The sequence below is a fragment of the Ovis canadensis genome, chromosome 13 (genome assembly GCF_042477335.2).
Source record: "Ovis canadensis isolate MfBH-ARS-UI-01 breed Bighorn chromosome 13, ARS-UI_OviCan_v2, whole genome shotgun sequence".
In the NCBI taxonomy this organism is placed as follows: domain Eukaryota; kingdom Metazoa; phylum Chordata; class Mammalia; order Artiodactyla; family Bovidae; genus Ovis; species Ovis canadensis.
The window spans coordinates 26,610,858-26,632,146 of NC_091257.1; the positions used below are offsets into that span (position 1 = coordinate 26,610,858).

Here is a 21,289-nt window from a genome sequence, read left to right on the forward strand (position 1 = left end):
AACATTCCAAAGGCAAACAGCTGTAACTCCAGAACATATGGATTTTTTGATATCCATTTCAGTTAGAAATCTTCTCCCTGATATACAAGGAAAAACTGAATTAAGGATAACCTAGTTGGGCTGGGGTAGATCAATGTAAGCTGTCATTTAAACTGTAACCCAATTCTTTGAGGAATTAAGAGCTACTGTCATGATCTTACAAATTTTGCAAAACTAGAAATTCAGCTCTAGAAGCTGTTCAAAATTCCACTATCCCTTCCGCCAAGGCCACAGCCACCCCTATTTATCTCACATGTATGTATTAATCGTATATCAGTTCTAATGAGATGGATGAAACTGGAGCCGATTATACAGAGTGAAGTAAGCCAGAAAGAAAAACACCAATACAGTATACTAACACATACATATGGAATTTAGAAAGATGGTAAGGATAACCCTGTATGCCAGACAGCAAAAGAGACACAGATGTATAGAACGGACTTTTGGACTCTGTGGGAGAGGGAGAGGGTGGGATGATTTGGGAGAATGACATTGAAACATGTATACTATCATGTAAGAAACGAATCACCAGTCTATGCTCAACACAGGATACAAGATGCTTGGGGCTGGTGCACAGGGATGATCCAGAGAGATGATATGGGGTGGGAGGTGGGAGGAGGTTCAGGATTGGGAACTCATGTACACCCGTGGTGGATTCATGTCAATGTATGGCAAAACCAATACAGTATTGTAAAGTAAAATAAAAATAAAAATTTTTAAAAAAGAAAAATTCTGGCCTTAGGAAACCAAAGTCCTTCTTGGAGGAACCTGCATTCTATTCCCATGCCTTTGAGATGTTAATGTTATCTAAATTTTAGGGAGGTAATTCTTATCAGTAAGAAAATAAAAAGGGGGAGAGTCATTTGAAACTTCAGTTCAGCTGCTCACTCGTGTCCGATTCTTTATGACCCCATGCATGGAAGTACACCAGGCTTGCCTGTGCGTCACCAACTCCTGGAGCTTACTCAAACTCATGTCCATTGAGTCGGTGATGCCATCCAACCATCTCATCCTCTGTTGTCCCCTTCTCTTCCTGCCTTCAATCTTTCCTAGCATCAGGGTCTTTTCCAATGAGTCAGTTCTTTGCATCAGGTGGTCAAAGTATCGGAGCTTTAGCTTCAGCATCAGTCCTTCCAATAAATATTCAGGACTGATTTCCTTTAGGATGGACTGGTTGGATCTCCTTGCAGTCCAAGGGACTCTGAAGAGTCTTCTCCAACACCACAGTTCAAAAGCATCAATTCTTTGGTGCTCAGCTTTCCTTATGATCCAACTCACATCCATACGTGACTACTGGAAGAACCACAGCTTTGACTAGACAGACCTTTGTCAGCAAAGTAATGTCTCTGCTTTTGAATGTGCTGTCTAGGTTGGTCATAACTTTTCTTCCAAGGAGCAAGCATCTTTTAATTTCATGGCTTCAGTCACCATCTGCAGTGATTTTGGAGCCAAATAAAGACCATCACTGTTCCCATTGTTTCTCCATCTATTTGCCATCAAGAGATGGGACTGGACGCCATGATCTTCGTTTTTTGAATGTTGAGTTTTAAGCCAGCCTTTTCACTTTCATCAAGAAGCTCCTTAGTTCCTCTTCACTTTCTGCCATTTGAAACTTAGGTGAACAAAACAAAACAAAATATCTCCTACATGCCTTCCCCACAAACTTTAGTGAAAATGCGTTAGCCATCTGAGCAGGTAACTTTAACTTATTTCTCTACCAGGTAAACAACTTAGATCCAGGCTCTTTTGTAAGTAGTAGATTTCTTATTGGAGAAGGCAATGTTACTGTAGCTGATTCATGCCATTAATTTTAAGATGAAAGCTATAAGGTCTCTGTACCTCTCTTTATGTTCATGTGTCTGTATACATGTGTTGTATGGTTATTTTTCACCTCCTAATGGTATTACTAAAACTGTTTAAAAAAAAGTTCCATTTAGTTGGTTTGAAGAGAATTAAGCACTTATATGAAGTAAGTATTCCTAAATCTCCCAGAAATACACAGGCATACCTCAGCGATATTACAGGTCCAGTTTCAGACAGCTACAATAAAAACTAATATCACAATAAATCAAGTCACATGAATTTTTTAATTTCCTAGTGCATATAAGGCTTATATTTACACTATACTCTGGGCTATAAGTTGGAAAATCTCATGGACGGAGGAGCCTGGTAGGCTGCAGTCCATGGGGTCGCTAAAAGTCAGACACGACTGAGCGACCTCACTTTCACTTTTCACTTTCATGCATTGGAGAAGGAAATGGCAGCCCACTCCAGTGTCCTTGCCTGGAGAATCCCAAGGATGGGGAAGCCTGGTGAGTTGCCATCTATGGAATTGCACAGAGTTGGACACGACTGAAGTGACTTAGCAGCAGCAGCAGCATGGGCTATAAGTATGCAATAGCATTATGCTTGAAAATGTATGTACTTTAATTAAAAATACTTTATTGCTAAAAAAATGTTCACTATCTGAGCCTTCATGAAGTCATAATCTTTTTGCAGGTTGAGGGTTTTACGTCAGTGTTTGTGGCTGCAGACTAATCGGGGTGGTGATCACTGAAGGTGGTGTAGCTATGCTAATTTCTTAAAATAAGACAATAGTGGTTTATTGATTGACTCATTTCATGAGTGATCTCTCCAAAGTGGGCAAGTCTATTTGATAGCATTTTATGCATGGAATGTCTTTCAAAATTGGGATCAATTCTCTCAAACCCTGCCACTGCTTTAACAATTAAGTTTATATAATATTCTAAATGCTTTGTTGTCATTTCAACACTCTTCACAGCATCTTTACCAGAATTAGGCTCTAAGTCAAAAAACCACTCTTTGCTCATCCACTGAAGTCAGTCCTCATCCATTAAAGTTTTATCATGAAATTGTATCAATTCAGACACATCTTCAGGCTCCGCTTCTAATCCCACCACATCTGCAATTACTTCCTCCACCAAGGTCATGAATGCCTAAAAGTCATCCATTAAGGTTGGAATCAACTTCTTTCAAACTCCCGTTGATGCTGATATTTTGATTTCTTCCCATGAATCATAAATGTCCTCAATGGCATCTAGAATGGTGAGTCTTTTCCAGAAGGTTTTCAACTGACTTGCCCAGATTCATCAGGAATGAACATCTGTGGTGCAGAGCCTTAAAACATGTATATGTTAGAGAGTAAGACTTGAGAATTGCAATCACACCTTGGTCCTTGGGCTGCAGAATGGAAGTTGTGCTAGCAGATAAGAAAACAACAGTAATTTCATTGTACATCTCCATCAGAGTTCTTAGGAGACCACATGCATTATCAAGGAGCAGCAGTATTTTTAAAGGAATCTTTTTTTCTGAGTAGATCTCAACAGTAAACTTAAAATATTGAGTAAACCATGCTGGAAACAGAGGTGCTGTCATTCAGGCTTTGTTGTTCCATTTACAGAGCTCAGGCAGGGTGGATTTAGCATAATTCTTGAGGGCTCTAGGATTTTGGAGTGGTAAATGACCATTGCTTTTAACTTAAAGTCACAGTTGCATTCAGTTCAGTTCAGTCGCTCAGTCGTGTCCGACTCTTTGCGACCCCAAGAATCGCAGCACGCCAGGCCTCCCTGTCCATCACCATCTCCCAGAGTTCACTCAGACTCACGTCCATCGAGTCTGTGATGCCATCCAGCCATCTCATCCTCTGTTGTCGCCTTCTACTTCTGCCCCCAATCCCTCCCAGCATCAGAGGTCTTTTCCAATGAGTCAACTCTTCGCATGAGGTGGCAGAAATACTGGAGCTTCAGCTTTAGCATCGTTCCTTCCAAAGAAATCCCAGGGCTGATCTCCTTCAGAATGGACTGGTTGGATCTCCTTGCAGTCCAAGGGACTCTCAAGAGTCTTCTCCAACACCACAGTTCAAAAGCATCAATTCTTCGGCACTCAGCTTTCTTCACAGTCCAACTCTCACATCCATACATGACCACTGGAAAAACCATAGCCTTGACTAGACAGACCTTTGTTGGCAAAGTAATGTCTCTGCTTTTGAATATACTATCTAGGTTGGTCATAACTTTTCTTCCAAGGAGTAAGCGTCTTTTAATTTCATGGCTGCAGTCACCATCTGCAGTGATTTTCGAGCTCCCAAAAATAAAGTCTGACAGTGTTTCCACTCTTCCCCAACTATTTCCCATGAAGTGATGGGACCAGATGCCATGATCTTCATTTTCTGAATGTTGAGCTTTAAGCCTTTTCGCTCTCCTCTCTCACTTTCATCAAGAGGCTTTTCAGCTCCTCTTTGCTTTCTGCCATAAGGGTGGTGTCATCTGCATATCTGAGGTTATTGGTATTTCTCCCGGCAATCTTGATTCCAGCTTGTGTTTCTTCCAGTCCAGCGTTTCTCATGATGTACACTGCATATAAGTTAAATAAGCAGGGTGACAATATACAGCCTTGACGTACTCCTTTTCCTATTTGGAACCAGTCTGTTGTTCCATGTCCAGTTCTAATTAGCACCTAACAACAGTCGGTTTGTCCTTTGACACCAGGCACTGACTTCTCTCGGGCTATGAAAGACCTAGATGGCATCTCCTTCCAATATAACACTGTATCATCTGCACTGAAACTCTGCTGGTGTGGCCTCCTTTGTTAATTATCTTAGCTAGACCTTCTAGATAATTTGCAGTAGCTTCTACATCAGCACTTGCCGCTTCACCTTACACTCTCATGTTACGTGTATGGCTTCCTAAACCTCACAAACAAACCTCTGCTGGCTTCAGACTTTGCTTCTGCCGCTCCCTCCCTCTCCTGGCTCTCACAGAGACAGAGCGAGTAGGGCCCTGCTCTGGGTTAGGCTTTGGCTTAAGGGAATAGTGCGGCTGATTTGAGTGATCCAGACTGTTAAACTTTCCTCCACAGCCGTCATAATGCTGTTTCACTTTCTTGACATTCCTGTGTTCACTGGAGTCGCGCTTCTAACCTCCTTTATGTTCACACCCTGGGCTAACTGTTGGTGCAAGAGGCCTATCTTTCGACCTATCTTACCTTCCACCACGCCTTCATCCCAAAGCCTAATTATTTCTAGCTTTTGACTTAAAAGTGAGTAATGTGTGTCTTTTCCTTTCACTGAACTTTAGAGGCCACTGTAGAGTTATTAACTGGTCTACTTTCAACTTCGTGCCTCAGAGACTAGGGGACCTGAAGAAAGGGGGAGAGATGGAGAAATGGCTGGTCAGAGGAGCAGTCAGAACACACTGAACGTGTGCCAGTTAACACGCTACCAACAGGGGCGTGTTTGCAGAAACCAGCACCTGCGGCCAGCCATTTCCTATGTGAGTGAATATTGAAACACTCGCGTTTGAGTCAATATCAACACTTTTTTTGTACTTAATGTATTTATTGGAAACTTTGTACATGTCTTATTAAAGCATTCTTATAGTGGAAGTGATGGAATTCCAGTTGAGCTATTTCAAATCCTAAAAGATGATGCTGTGAAAGTGCTTCACTCAATAATGCTGGCAAATTTGGAAAATTCAGCAGTGGCCACAGGACTGGAAAAGGTGTTTTCATTCCAATCCCAAAGAAGAGGCATGCCAAACAATGTTCAAACTACCACACAATTGCACTCATCACACACACTAGCAAAGTAATGCTCAAAATTCTCCAAGCCAGGCTTCAACAGTACATGAACCGTGAATGTCCATATGTTCAAGCCGGATTTAGAAAAGGCAGAAGAACCAGAGATCAAATTGCCAACATCCACTGGATCATAGAAAAAGCAAAGGAATTACAGAAAAACATCTACTTCTGCTTTATTGATTACACCAAAGACTTTGTGTAGATCACAGCAAACTGTGGAAAATTCTGAAAGAGATGGGAATACCAGACCATCTTACCTGCTTCCGGACAAATCTGTATTCAGGTCAAGAAGCAACAGTTAGAACCAGACATGGAACAATAGACTGGTTCTAAATTGGGAAAGGAGTATGTCAAGGCTGTATATTGTCACCCTGCTTATTTAACTTATATGCAGAGTACATTATGCGAAATGCCAGGCTGGATGAAGCACAAGCTGGAATTGAGATGGCCAGGAGAAATACCAATAACCTGAGATATACAGATGATGTCACCCTTATGGCAGAAAGTGAAGAGGAACTAAAAAGCCTCTTGATGAAAGTGAAAGAGGAGAGTGAAAAAGTTGGCTTAAAACTCAACATTCAGAAAACTAAGATCATGGCATCCGGTCCCATCACTTCATGGAAAATAGACGGAGAAACAATGGAACAGTGAGAGACGATTTTTCTGGGCTCCAAAATCACTGCAGATGGTGACTACAGCCATGAAATTAAAAGATGCTTGCTCCTTGGAAGAAAAGCTATGACCAACCTAGACAGTATATTAAAAAGAGACATTACTTTGCTGACAAAGGTCCATCTTAGTCAAAGCTATAGTTTTTCCAGTAGTCATGTATGGATGTGAGAGTTGGACTGTGAAGAAAGCTGAGTGCCGAAGAATTGCTGCTTTTGAACTGTGGTGTTGGAGAAGACTCTTGAGAGTCCCTTGGACTGCAAGGAGCTCCAACCAGTCCATCCTAAAGGAGATCAGTCCTGAATATTCATTGGAATGATTGATGCTGAAGCTCCAATACTTTGGGCGCCAGATGCAAAGAACTGACTCATTGGAAAAGACCCTGATGCTAGGAAAGATTGAAGGCAGGAAGAGAAGGGGACGACAGAGGATGAGATGGTTGGATGGCATCACCGACTCTATGGACATGAGTTTGAGTAAGCTCTAGGAGTAGGTGTTGGACATGGAAGCCTGGCATGCTGCAGACCATGGGCTGCAAAGAGTCAGACACGATTGAGTGACTGAAATAAACTGAATATTTTGAGTGTGTGATAGGTGCTACAGGAGGCACCTCTGTGCAAGGACAGAACACGTATTACAACCACCCTGGGCTTCACTGTGCTTCCCCCTGGAAGAGCAGACCTTACTCTTCTGGAGACATTCTTTTTAGTCCTATGGGTATTATTTCCTCTAGAATACATTCTTTTATTTTACCTGATAGTTGGCAAGGTGGATCTTTGTGGGGGCCTCTTTTAGAAATAAGAAATTTGGTAATGCATCATTTTTGAAAGTTTTATGGTAATAGACTTGTATTTATAATAGACACAAATTTGGACCAAAAACCTAATGGAGCAAAATGTGAATGGTAACAAAAACGATAAGTTTTTATAATGAATTCTTGATCAATCTTTTAAGCTCTAGCATCTGCTGTTAATTGTATCATGCTCTAAAAATATACTGATACATCTCTGGTCAATAACATTCATGTAACAAAAGATGTTTTTATACATCTCTGGTGAATGATGTGTTAAGTTTGCCATCTTACATGGGCATAGTTCATGATGCCCAAAACAATTACAACAGTAACATCAAAGATGACTGCAATGTAATAATATAAAAGTTTGAAATATTTAAGAATACAAAATGTGACACAGACATAAGTGAGAAAATGCTGTTGGAAAAATGGCTCCAACAGACTTGCTCAATGCAAGGTTGCCATAAAGCTTTAATTTATTAAAGAAAAAAATGCAATATTTGTGAAGTTCAATAAAGCAAAGCACAATAAAGCAAAGTATACCTATAACAGAAAGTAGTCTAAATGCTTCTCAAGTTCACATGATCAGACGTAATCTTTAGTAAATAAAAGCTTGTTGAAGTTTGTTGGGTTAACTAAAATATGTGCTCTGAATTATTATCATTAAAATAATGCAAACGTACAACTTTTCTACTTGTTTTACTGGTCAAATAAGTTCATGTTATCTGTTACAAAGTTTTTCAGCAAGAAAAAAATCTTAGGGGATGATGGATGACTTGTCCTATGTCTTATGAAGCTTTTGTGGGTAGTGTAAACATAATTATTGAGAACAAATGAGTCAAATTGATGTAAAAGGGATAACAAGTTTTAGGTAACTTATAAAATAGTTTCCTCAAAACTGTGGTAGTAAACCCAAGTTTTGCTAATTTAAATTATGGATAGTCATTAAATATCTAGATAATTTCCAAATAAGATAAAATACTGAAACACTAATTATTGAATACAGGTTTATCTACTTTGGGCATTTACAGACCAACTAAAGATTTTTGGGTCTATTAGTAAACTTTTTTGTGCCATACTGAAATATTTACTATTAGAAAACATGTTTCAAGAAATTTTAAAAACTGTCAAGCCACAAAATAAGCTGCTAACATAAGACTTTATAGTTGTTTACTATCTGATTTTCATTAAAATTAAGTATTTTTAGGGTTAAACATTATAATTAAAGCTATTAGAAATAGTAAGGGGAAATATCTCTGGGTGCAAAGATAATAAGATGTGTGATTTGACAATGGTAGGTTTGAAGAATAGAGATGTATTTCTGTTGAGGAAAAAGAAGGCAATTTTGTCCTAAATGCAGAGTGGTTATTTCAGAATGGAAAGAAGGAATAAACATCGAAAACAACTGTAGGAAGTTTGTGGGAAAAAGAGTCTTGGGAGCTGAATTTTATGCGTGGGTAGGCTATCCATGATCCGAATGAATTTAAGTAAAAAAGAGTTGTAGTCAAAATTAAAATTGCTTTTCTTAAAAGGAAAAGTTCTTTTGCACTATTGGTCTACTTCTGGTAAGCAGCCGTGAAAGGGTCTTCAAAATAAATTCTTGTGATTCCCATTATCTTTATTAAGTCTTTGATTGCTTGAGTAATTCTGAGTCTTCTCTACTAAAAGAGACATTTTAAACAATTATGCAACTTTCTTTTTTTAAACTTATTTTAATTGGAGGCTAATTACAATATTGGAATGGTTTTTGCCATATGTTGACATGAATCAGCCATGGGTGTACATGTGTCCCCATCCCCTCCCTCAGGGTCACCCCAGTGCACCAGCCCTGAGCACCCTGTCTCATGCATCAAACCTGGACTGGCAATCTATTTCACATATGGTAATAAACATGTTTCAATGCTATTCTCTCAAATCATCTCACCTTCTCCCACAGAGTCCAACGGTCTGTTCTTTACATCTGTGTCTCCTTTGCTGTCTCACATATAGGGTCATCGTTACCATCTTTCTAATAATTACACAACTTTCTATATTTACCTGCAAAGTCTTTATCCCCTTGTTTGAATGGATAACTATTCATAGTGAACTATGATCTTATTTGACCAAGTATTTTTAAACTTTTTGGTGTTTTTGACAAACTTCTCCCAAATCAAATTCTAAATGTAATCTTTTTGACCTCAAACCAACTTTGAGATTTTCCAGAGAGCCCTTGGAACATTACAAAAGATTTGTTTTCTCTCCTTAGAAAAAGATATTAACTAGGCTTATTTGATACAGTAAATTGTATGGGAAGCCCTGTCACATAAAAGGTAATACTAAGCTTCCTTTAGGTTGTATTTCTATAGATATATAAGTATTCACAAAATTCATATGTCCTGGGATAATGTAATCAGCCATACTTCCAGTTACCACCTTAAAATGTTTATCACAGAATAACTATTTCCTTATCAAATGAACTCTTATCAGATCTTTAACTATAGTCATTTGTAAGTCTGTCATTGACAGAGTTACTGTTTTACTCCGATGCTTTTGCAAAAGTATTTCTTCAAAAGTGCTTTATCTTTAAAGAAATTCATGGAAAGGACTCTGACAAATACAGGTTAGTGACAACTTTGGTTCATATAACTCAACTGGGTAAACATTCCCAGAACTAATAAAAAACTGGATTCAAGGAGAACAAGAATGAATAAAATGAGACTGAATGAACTGAGAGGGATGATTAGAATTTCTTATTTGAGACATGGCTGGTATCTTAATATTGTTTTTCCAGATTTGAGATTGCTCTTGCGGTAACATGACCGACAACAATGAGGTAAATTATACCATTGTAAACAAAGATGAAATGTTTTCTCTGATTCTTCCAGAACCCAGAAACTCTCGAGTATTCTTTTTAAAGCAAAATAGCTATTTTACATAAGTTTAGTGAGAATCTGTCATTGCAACAGGGCACAATTGATTACATTGGTATTATTACCAAGGCATTGACTGTAATAGTATATATGAGAGAGATGTGTATAGACTCAGATATGACCAGACAGCTGAAAATAACTAAGATTCACTTTGGGGAGTCTATAAAGTCCTTTGGAAAAATTGGACTCGTACCAAGATTCCTGGTAACTAAACAGGCGAGTAAAAAAGGCCATCACAAGCACAGAAATTTAAACTGTAATCAGAAATCTTCCAGCAAACAAAAGCCCAGGTCCAGATGGCTTCACAGCTGAATTCTACCAAAAATTTCAAGAAGAGCTAACACCTATCCTACTCAAACTCTTCCAGAAAATTGCAGAGGAAGGTAAACTTCCAAACTCATTCTATGAGGCCACCATCACCCTAATACCAAAACCTGACAAAGATGCCACAAAAAAGAGAAAACTACAGGCCAATATCACTGATGAACATAGATGCAAAAATCCTCAACAAAATTCTAGCAATCAGAATCCAACAACACATTAAAAAGATCATACACCATGACCAAGTGGGCTTTATCCCAGGGATGCAAGGATTCATCAGTATCCGCAAATCAATCAATGTAATTCACCACATTAACAAATCGAAAAATAAAAGCCATATGATTATCTCAATAGATGCAGAGAAGGCCTTTGACAAAACTCAACATCCATTTATGATAAAAACTCTCCAGAAAGCAGGAATAGAAGGAACATATCTCAACATAATAAAAGCTATATATGACAAACCCAAAGCAAACATTATCCTCAATGGTGAAACATTGAAAGCATTTCCCCTAAAGTCAGGAACAAGACAAGGGTGCCCACTTACACTGCTACTATTCAACATAGTTCTGGAAGTTTTGGCCACAGCAATCAGAGCAGAAAAAGAAATAAAAGGAATCAAAATTGGAAAAGAAGTAAAACTCTCACTGTTTGCAGATGACATGATCCTCTACATAGAAAACCCTAAAGACTCCACCAGAAAATTACTAGAGCTAATCAATGAACATAGTAAAGTTGCAGGATACAAAATCAACACACAGAAATCCCTTGCATTCCTATAAACTAATAATGAGAAAGTAGAAAAAGAAATTAAGGAAACAATTCCATTCACCATTGCAATGAAAAGAATAAAATACTAGGAATATATCTACCTAAAGAAACTAAAGACCTATATATAGAAAACTAAAACACTGATGAAAGAAATCAAAGAGGACACTAATAGATGGAGAAATATACCATGCTCATGGATCAGAAGAATCAATATAGTGAAAACGAGTATACTACCCAAAGCAATCTACAGATTCAATGCAATCCCTATCAAGCTACCAGTGGTATTTTTCACAGAACTAGAACAAATAATTTCAAGATTTGTATGGAAATACAAAAAACCTCGAATAGCCAAAGCAAACTTGAGAAAGAAGAATGGAACTGGAGGAATCAGCTTGCCTGACTTTAGGCTCTACTACAAAGCCACAGTCATCAAGACAGTATGGTACTGGCACAAAGACAGACATATAGATCAATGGAACAAAATAGAAAGCCCAGAGATAAATCCACACACATATGGACACCTTATCTTTGACAAAGGAGGCAAGAATATACAATGGAGTAAAGACAATCTCTTCAACAAGTGGTGCTGGGAAAACTGGTCAACCACTTGTAAAAGAATGAAACTAGATCACTTTCTAACACCACACACAAAAATAAACTCAAAATGGATTAAAGATCTAAATGTAAGATCAGAAACTATAAAACTCCTAGAGGAGAACACAGGCAAAATACCCTCCAACATAAATCACAGCAGGGTCCTCTATGATTCACCTCCCAGAATACTGGAAATAAAAGCAAAAATGAACAAATGGGATCTAATTAAAATTAAAAGCTTCTGCACAACAAAGGAAACTATAAGCAAGGTGAAAAGACAGCCTTCTGAATGGGAGAAAATAATAGCAAATGAAGCAACTGACAAACAACTAATCTAAAAAATATACAAGCAGCTTATGCAACTCAATTCCAGAAAAATAAATGACCCAATCAAAAAATGGGCCAAAGAACTAAATAGACATTTCTCCAAAGAAGACATATGGATGGCTAACAAACACATGAAAAGATGCTCAACATCACTCATTATTAGAGAAATGCAAATCAAGACCACAATGAGGTACCACTTCACACCAGTCAGAATGGCTGCGATCCAAAAGTCTACAAGCAATAAATGCTGCAGAGGGTGTGGAGAAAAGGGAACCCTCTCACACTGTTGGTGGGAATGCAAACTAGCACAGCCACTATGGAGAACAGTGTGGAGATTCCTTAAAAAAATTGCAAATAGAACTGCCTTATGACCCAGCAATCCCACTGCTGGGTATACACACCGAGGAAACCAGAATAGAAAGAGACACATGTACCCCAATGTTCATCGCAGCACTGTTTATAATAGCCAGGACATGGAAACAACCTAGATGTCCATCAGCAGATGAATGGATAAGAAAGCTGTGGTACATATACACAATGGAGTATTACTCAGCTATTAAAAAGAATACATTTGAATCAGTTCTAATGAGATGGATGAAACTGGAGCCGATTATACAGAGTGAAGTAAGTCAGAAAGAAAAACACCAATATAGTATACTAACACATATATATGGAATTTAGAAAGATGGTAATGATGACCCTGTATGCAAGATAGTAAAAGAGACACAGATGTGTAGAGCGGACTTTTGGACTCTGAGGGAGAGGGAGTGAGTGGGATGATTTGGGAGAATGGCATTGAAACATGTATACTATCATGTAAGAAACGAATCGCCAGTCTATGTCCGACGCAGGATGCAGGATGCTTGGGGCTGGTGCACGGGGATGATCCGGAAGGATGATGTGGGGTGGGAGGGGGATTCATGTTTGGGAGCTCATGTACACCTGTGGCGGATTCATGTCAATGTATGCCAAAACCAATACAGTATTGTAAAGTAAAATAAAGTAAAAATAAAAATTAAAAAAAGAAAAATATATTATAGTAGGGAAAAAAAAAAGAGACGCAGAAAAAAAAAGTTAATTTCCTGGTAGGTCCATAGAACTCCAGGATATTTTTTTAGACCTCAATAAGAGAGGAACTCACCCAAAGTTACAGGTATTGCAGGTAAAACTGGATTGTGAGATTTTGGCTACCTGGCTTCAGAGGCTTAAGAGTTCAACCTGAGGTTCCTTTATAGGAAACAGTTTTTCAAAGAGTATAAATGGCTGAGCACTATTCTTGCTGCACTTATGTAATTAATCAGGCCAAGTTGAATGCAAACAAATTGGGTTTACTGTTAATGCTCTTTGGTTAAGAGAACAGTGATTACAGAGAAGGAAACTGTATTTCTGTAGATATCAGAGTCTAATCCTGGGAAGTGCTTTGGAGACTGTGTAACATCCCTGTAACCTGGAGTGGATCTTGAATACTTCCAGTTCCCTCAATTGACTGATTATGACTCTCCAAACTACTGTTTCCAATTTCCTCCCACCCTTCTGATTTGGAATCCCGAAGAACAAAGACTGCCCTTGCGTCTCCTGGCAAGCGACTATCCCAGATCTTCCTCACTAACCAGATGGGAGCCAAACTGCAGGGACTTGAACTTGGGTGTACATCTCACCTGATACTGGGTCCTGTCCACCCACTCAAGACCTCAGAGTCGAATCGGCTGGGAAGAGAAGTAGCCAACGTTGAGGTGCATTGCTGGGTAGCCAAGCATGCAACCCTCTTCTTCAGCACCTTCCTTGACTCTGGCTTTGACTTGGAAAGAGAACACCATCCCCCGTATCTCCCAAGCTACTGCTTGGGTGTGGGGGTGGAATCCTTCAGATCGCTGGGTTTCTCATCAGAAACTCTGATCTGTCCATGATGTTAGAAAGCCCTGGTCTGTTTCCCTCCCTCTATCTAACCACCCCAAACTTGGGGAACTTTCTCTTCAGGCTCTACACAAATGAGGAGACACATAGCAAGGGTAACCTCCCCCTTCCTTTGGCAGGATGCTGTGTCACTAGTCAAGACAGCCTGTGGTACCTGGATTAACGCGTCTGCAGAAGCTGAAACTCAGTCACAGGAAAACACTGAGCAATCCACTTGGGCTGAAAAGGTGACTCTTTCAATGGGATCTTTTTTGTTTTTCCTTCATTAGTTTGGCTGCACTCCAACTATTGGGAATTATCCTACTTTACACAGTCACAAGAGTCTCCCTGGAATGAAGTGTTCTTTCAAAGGCTTTAAATTCATGTTTGTAGGCACTGACCCTCAGGTGAACGATCTCCCTCAAAGTGGAGTTTCCAAAAAGGGAGAGGATGCCTGACTTAAAAATGGTGACCCTGAACCCTGTGGCCTGTGAATAGCACACAAAGGATCATCAAAAACCATGGGAACTTCAGGACGGCAGCTGGGAACAGTGCTAATACCTTACATTTTGATCACATCTTCCAGTTAAGCTGACGGTCTGGTCAAAAGGGGAGGGGGGTGATTGTTGATAAAAATAGTCCCCAAGTGGAATTACTCGTGCTAAGCCCACATCTCTAAATGGAGACTTAACATCTAACCTACCTGCAATTCTAACCTTCCCCAGTCTAGAACTTCCTGATCAGCACTTGTGAGGAACTGACCTTGCCTGAAACACTGTTCTTTCCTTGTCCCCACTTTCTGCCCATAAAAGTCTTCCATTTCATACAGGTCCTCAGCGCTCCTTTCTGCTTCCTAAATAGGATGCTATTTGATTCATGAATTATTGCAAAAACATAATTAGATCTCTAAGTTTACTCAGTTGAGTTTTATGTTTTTAACACTTTCCAAACCCTTCCCCCACTCCCCCACCCCCCACCTAGGGTTATCAGAGTTAGATTAGAAAAACTTTGGGTACTCGAGTTATTGAACTTTTACTTTAGTATAATGAAACAGAAGAATACTATTTTTCTGTGTGTTTTTCCCCCCTGTAGGTGAACATTTAGATACTACGAGATGACATATCACTAAGACACTTACATGGTATGAATATATAGGAATCCCATATCTGGACAAAGATGCCCTGGTAAGATTGCATGCTGTTTCCATCTCAGTGGCCTTAAGACAAAGTTCATCTTTCCTAGCTTCAGTTTTCTCATAGGTAAAATGGAATAATATCTACTTCACTGGGATTACAGAATTAAGTATATTATCTTATTTAAGGTTCCTAGGAAATTATCTGGTGCTAAATTGACTTCAGTAAAGCTAGTTTGAATCATATATTTTAATCTAAAAATATGTTAGAGCAGAAATGTCTGGTTGCCTCTCTTTCTTAGAAAAAAATATTCTGGATGATGGTGTGCTCGTCTTAAAGGTTCAACTTTCCAGCTCTCCTTAGAGCTATAGAAGAGTCAGGGAGAGGTAAACAGCAGCTTTTTGTAAGTCTTTTGCAAAAATGACTTGATAAAGAAGGCCTAGCAGGCATGGGGTTGTTCTTTCCTCCCTAGAATGTGGCTGTGACAGCTGAGCTCCAGTAGCCATACTGGACTGAGGCGTACTCTTAAGGATGAGAACACAGTGCAGCAGATGGTTCCTGGGTCTCGGACATCAGGGAACTAACTCCTTTCGTATGAAGAGACTGACTTCTGTCTCATTTAAGTCATTGTTTCCAGTCTCTATTACTAGCAGCCAATGTAATTTCTAATTGACCATACATGTCAATTCACATTTAGACAATTTCAGAGACATGGCTCCTAGTTTTTAAAATAATTTTCTGTATCAAGAAAATAGGGCATCTAATACTAATAGCATCTTAAAATCAAGAAAGCAGACTACTGTTCTTCCAAGCTAGCTACTGAGTCCCTATAGTTTGAGTCTTGCCTCTGTTGGGGAAGCATAGAACTTAACAAACAGTAGGTCCACAAGAAACCACATTTGTTGAATTAACGGTGACTTTCCAAAGTGATTTATGAAGCGTTATTTTCAAAGTTTTATGATTAATTAGTTTCTGATAGATTTTAATTTGCCAGCACAGTTAAAAGATTCCTTCTATGGACACACTGATCTACACAGAAAGCAATTCCTCCTGAAGAACTGAGGGCTGACTGAATAGCTTCTGCTCAAGAAATGATAGAGGGACCGAGACCCAGCACTACCAGGAACCTAGAGGGGTGGGTGGAGGGGATGTATGTTCACTTATGGCCATTCACATTGTGGCACAGCAGAACCAACAAAACATTGTAAAGCAATTATCTTCCAATTAAAAAGAAAACTAGGATCCACCTCTGACACCGTGGTCTGCAGTAGGAAGGATACCCCTGAGAGGCCTGTACACAGACTTGCCCACTTTGGGACACATGGAAAGAAACAGTGATTTAAAGGACACTTAGACCGTTTACTAACCTTAAGGCATCAGCCAAACATGTGGGGGAACTGCTGGAACTCTTTCCAAATTGGAAAGGAAATAGTAAAACTGTCACTATTTGCAGATCATATGATACTACACATAGAAAACCCTAAAGATACAGTGAAAAAACTATTAGAGCTGATAAATAAAGTTGCAGGATACAAAATTGATATGCAGAAATACAATGCATTTTGTACACTAATAATGAACTGTTGTAAAGAAAAAGCAAAACGATCTTGTTTACAATTGCATCAGAAAAGAATCAAATACCTAGGGATTAACTTAAGAGGTGGAAGACCTGTATTCTGAAAACTAAAAGACACTGATGTAGGAGATTCAACATGATACAAAGAAAATGTGGAAAATACCCCGTGTTCGTGGATTGAAAGAATTAATATTGTTAAAATGTCCTTACTACTGAAAACCATCTAAAGATTTAATGCAATATCTATCATAATACCTATGACATTTTTCGCAGAACGAGAACAAATAATCCTAAAATCTGTATGGAATCACAAAAAAATTCAAGTAGACAAAGCAGTCTTTGACTGCTTCAAATCCTCATTGTTATAGAAGTTAAAACCCAATTCTAAACAAGTAAGCAGACGAAATCCAGAAGTAAGGCCCTTTTCCCAACTGACTACATTCTAAACTTACACAGAGAAAATCATTATTCATGTAAATTGCTGCTTTTTACACTCACTTGTGGCATTTGGTTATTCTGTTTGACATACAAGGTTTAAATAAATCAGGACTATTAAGTACAAAACGGGCTAGAAGGATATATTGCACAACATGGGAAATCTAAATATTTTATAATAACTATAAATAGAATGTAATCTTTGAAAATTGTGAATCACTGAATTATACACCTATAACTTTATAATACTGCACAGCCTCTATACACTATCAAAAATTAAATTTAAAAATCAAGGTATCTCAAAACAACTGAGGGTCCTTCAGAAAGTGTAATAATGTAAGCTTTGCCTCCCCTTCCCCACCATCTCTAAAAGAACTTAATTCCTTGAAATCTAGTGAGACAGTCATTTTTGCATTGTACGTGTACATTCTGTAACATTTTTTCTTGTGCATTTACTGCTCTGGTTTTGGTAAAGCATTCCATAGGCTTGGAATTTGAAGAGCATTTCCTATAACAAGGAAAAATGTAAATAACCCCTGAGAACTGACAATCAGAGACAGAATTATGCCTATTTCTTAGAAAATGGACTTCACGGCAGCCTTCTCTGCAAGATATGAAAACAACAGTCAAACAAACGCATAAACACAGCTAGTGGGAAGCTGCTGTACGGCACAGGGAGCTCAGCTCGGTGCTCTGTGATGTCCTGGGGCGGGGAGGGGATATACGGATACATATGGCTGATTCACGTCATTGTGCAGCTGAAACTAACACAGTATTGTAAAGCAATTATATTCCAACAAAAAACAACAGCAGGAAAAGGTGCCAAGAGAAATTTGATTTCCTAGAAGCCTGGTCTGAGGTGCATTTAGCAGTTTGATAAAAGCCTCACAATATTTCAAGAGGAAAAGTGAGACTACATAACCCCCAGGGTGCAAAGCAAATCTAGAACACAGAACAAGACAGTTGGGCAGAGTTCCTTATTTTGTCTTTCAGTAAAATATCTGCACCATCCAAGACCAACAGACATTTCTGATCTCCAGGAGGAACCGTCTAGCAGGAAATCTCTGTAACCTTCAATACCAGGAATCCCAAACTCCTTTCTGCTGTAAAAACATAAGCCTACTTAAACAGCTTATCACAATCCCTTTCTTCCTTCATGCCCTCTTATAGCCTCTACACTTCTGTTACCCAAGACCTTTACTGCCTATTCAAATTCTAATTTCAATTTTTTCTCAGCTCTGGTACTTAAAAGTCAGCATTCTGCAATTAATATTACTTACCACCTTTAGAAGTATCATTGTCGCCTCTTTGAAAAAGTGTAGTTGCTCAGTCATGTCTGACTCTTTGCAACCCCATGGACTATAGCCTACCAGGCTCCTCTGTCCATGGAATTTTCCAGGCAAGGGTACTGGAGTAGGTTGCCATTTCCTTCTCCAGAGGATCTTCCCAACCCAGGGATCGAACCTGGGTTCGATTGCAGGCAATGGTTTACCATCTAAGCCACCAGGGAAGCCACAAGAGAAGGTTTGCCTGTTGAAACCCAGGACTGAACGAGGGACCTTTAGATCTTCAGTCTAACACTCTCCCAACAGAGCTACTTCAGCTCCACAGAGTATGAAATTCTCTAGGTCAGAGACTATATTATTTCTATATCCTTCACAATGCAAACCCAGACCATGAGAAAGCACTCAGTGATCGCATACTGTACTTGAAGCATTGTGAAATGGCATTGTGAAGCACTGTGAAGACTCTGAACTGAACTGAAATAGGCAATAGCAGAATAGAAATAGATAGATATTGTTCAGTTGCTCAGTCGTGTCCAATTCTTTGTGACCCCATGAATCGCAGCACGCCAGGCCTCCCTGTCCATCACCAACTCCTGGAGTTCACTCAAACTCAAGTCCATCGGGTCAGTGATGCCATCCAGCCATCTCATCCTCTGTCGCCCCTTCTCCTCCTGCCCCCAATCCCTCCCAGCATCAGAGTCTTTTCCAATGAGTCAACTCTTCGCATGAGGTGGCCAAAGTATTGGAGTTTCAGCTTCAGCATCATTCCTTCCAAAGAAATCCCAGGGGTGATCTCCTTCAGAATGGACTGGTTGGATCTCCTTGCAGTCCAAGGGACTCTCAAGAGTCTTCTCCAACACCACAGCTCAAAAGCATTAATTCTTCAGTGCTCAGCCTTCTTCACAGTCCAACCCTCACATCCATACATGACCACAGGAAAAACCATAGCCTTGACTAGATGGACCTTTGCTGGCAAAGTAATGTCTCTGCTTTTGAATATGCTATCTAGACTGGTCATAACTTTCCTTCCAAGGAGTAAGCGTCTTTTAATTTCATGGCTGCAATCACCATCTGCAGTGATTTTGGAGCCCCAAAAAATGAAGTCTGTCACAGTTTCCACTCTTTCTCCATCTATTTCCCATGAAGTGATGGGACCAGACCACATGATCTTCGTTTTCTGAATGTTGAACTTTAAGACAACTTTTTCACTCTCCTCTTTCACTTTCATCAAGAGGCTTTTTAGTTCCTCTTCACTTTCTGTCATAAGGGTGGTGTCATCTGCATATCTGAGGTTACTGATATTTCTCTCAACAATCTTGATTCCAGCTTGTGCTTCTTCCAGCCCAGCGTTTCTCCTGATGTACTCTGCATAGAAGTTAAATAAGCAGGGTGACAATATACAGCCTTGACGCACTCCTTTTCCTATTTGCATCCAGTCTGTTGTTCCATGTCCAGTTCTAACTGTTGCTTCCTGACCTGCATACAGGTTTCTCAAGAGGCAGGTCAGGTGGTCTGGCATTCCCATCTCTTTCAGAAGTTTCCACAGTTTATTGTGATCCACACAGTCAAAGGCTTTAGCATAGTCAATAAAGCAGAAATAGGTGTTTTTCTGGAACTCTCTTGCTTTTTTGATGATCCAGCGGATGTTGGCAATTTGATCTCTGGTTCCTCTGCCTTTTCTAAAATCAGCTTGAACATCTGGAAGTTCACGGTTCACGTACTGCTGAAGCCTGGCTTGGAGAATTTTGAGCATGACTTTACTAGCATGTGAGATGAGTACAACTGTGCGGTAGTTTGAGCATTCTTTGGCATTGCCTTTCTTTGGGATTGGAATGAAACCTGACCTTTCCCAGTCCTGTAGCCACTGCTGACTTTTCCAAATTTGCTGGCATATTGAGTGCAGCACTTTCACAGCATCATCTTTTAAGATTTGAAATAGTTCAACTGAAATTCCATCACCTCCACTAGCTTTGTTCGTAGTGATACTTCCTAAGGCCCACTTGACTTCACATTCCAGGATGTCTGGCTCTAGGTGAGTGATCACACCATCATGATTATCGTGGTCGTGAAGATCTTTTTTTTATAGTTCTTCTCTGTATTCTTGCCACCTCTTCTTAATATCTTCTGCTTCTGTTAGATCCATACCATTTCTGTCCTTGATCGAGCCCATCTTTGCATGAAGTTTTCCCTTGGTATCTCTAATTTTCTTGAAGAGATCTCTAGTCTTTCCCATTCTGTTGTTTTCCTCTATTTCTTTGCACTGATCGCTGAGGAAGGCTTTCTTATCTCTTCTTGCTATTCTTTGGAACTCTGCATTCAGATGCTTATATCTTTCCTTATTTTAGCTAAGTACATTTATTCATCTATTCCCTAATTAAACGCTTGAGAGTCTATTGGCAGCTGGAGAAGTGGTGATGGAATCCCTAAGTGACCGTCCACATTTACTGGCTGATTCCCAGTTTCCCCACTAACACTTCTGTGGCTGGAGGCAGACGATGCTACTTATACTAAGTTAGTACATTACCATCAAGGCTTGAAATAGAACAAGAGAAAAATTTCCTCATTTTCTTTGGAACTTAACCACATAGCTCCCCATGGGTCTGCTTATTATTCTTGGCTACATACAACACAATTCTAGGCCTTCCACATGGGGATAGGGTCAAGTACAGCAGAAAAATAGAAAACCATAATGTTTATACGGATGAGTGATCTACAGGAATGTTCATTTCCGTGTTATTTAAATCAGAACAAAATTTAGAAATAGCCTAATGAGATAAATCACATTGCAGAAGGGTATCTTCAGATGTCAGGAAATGTACAGAGTGTTAAAGTGCAAGGTACAGAGCAGGAGGTATTTACACGAACCGGTTATTTTTATTTTTATGAACCCAATGGGGGGAAATCTAGAAGGATAAACTTCAACACAGAAATGGTGACTATACCCA

General features: G+C 39.4%; 1 protein-coding gene across 12 annotated transcripts in view; it reads right to left on the reverse strand.

Moving 5' to 3' along the window:
- Nucleotides 1-21,289, reverse strand: part of PRKCQ (protein kinase C theta) — a 154,869-nt gene that overhangs the window by 39,815 nt on the left and 93,765 nt on the right. The window lies entirely within an intron of this gene.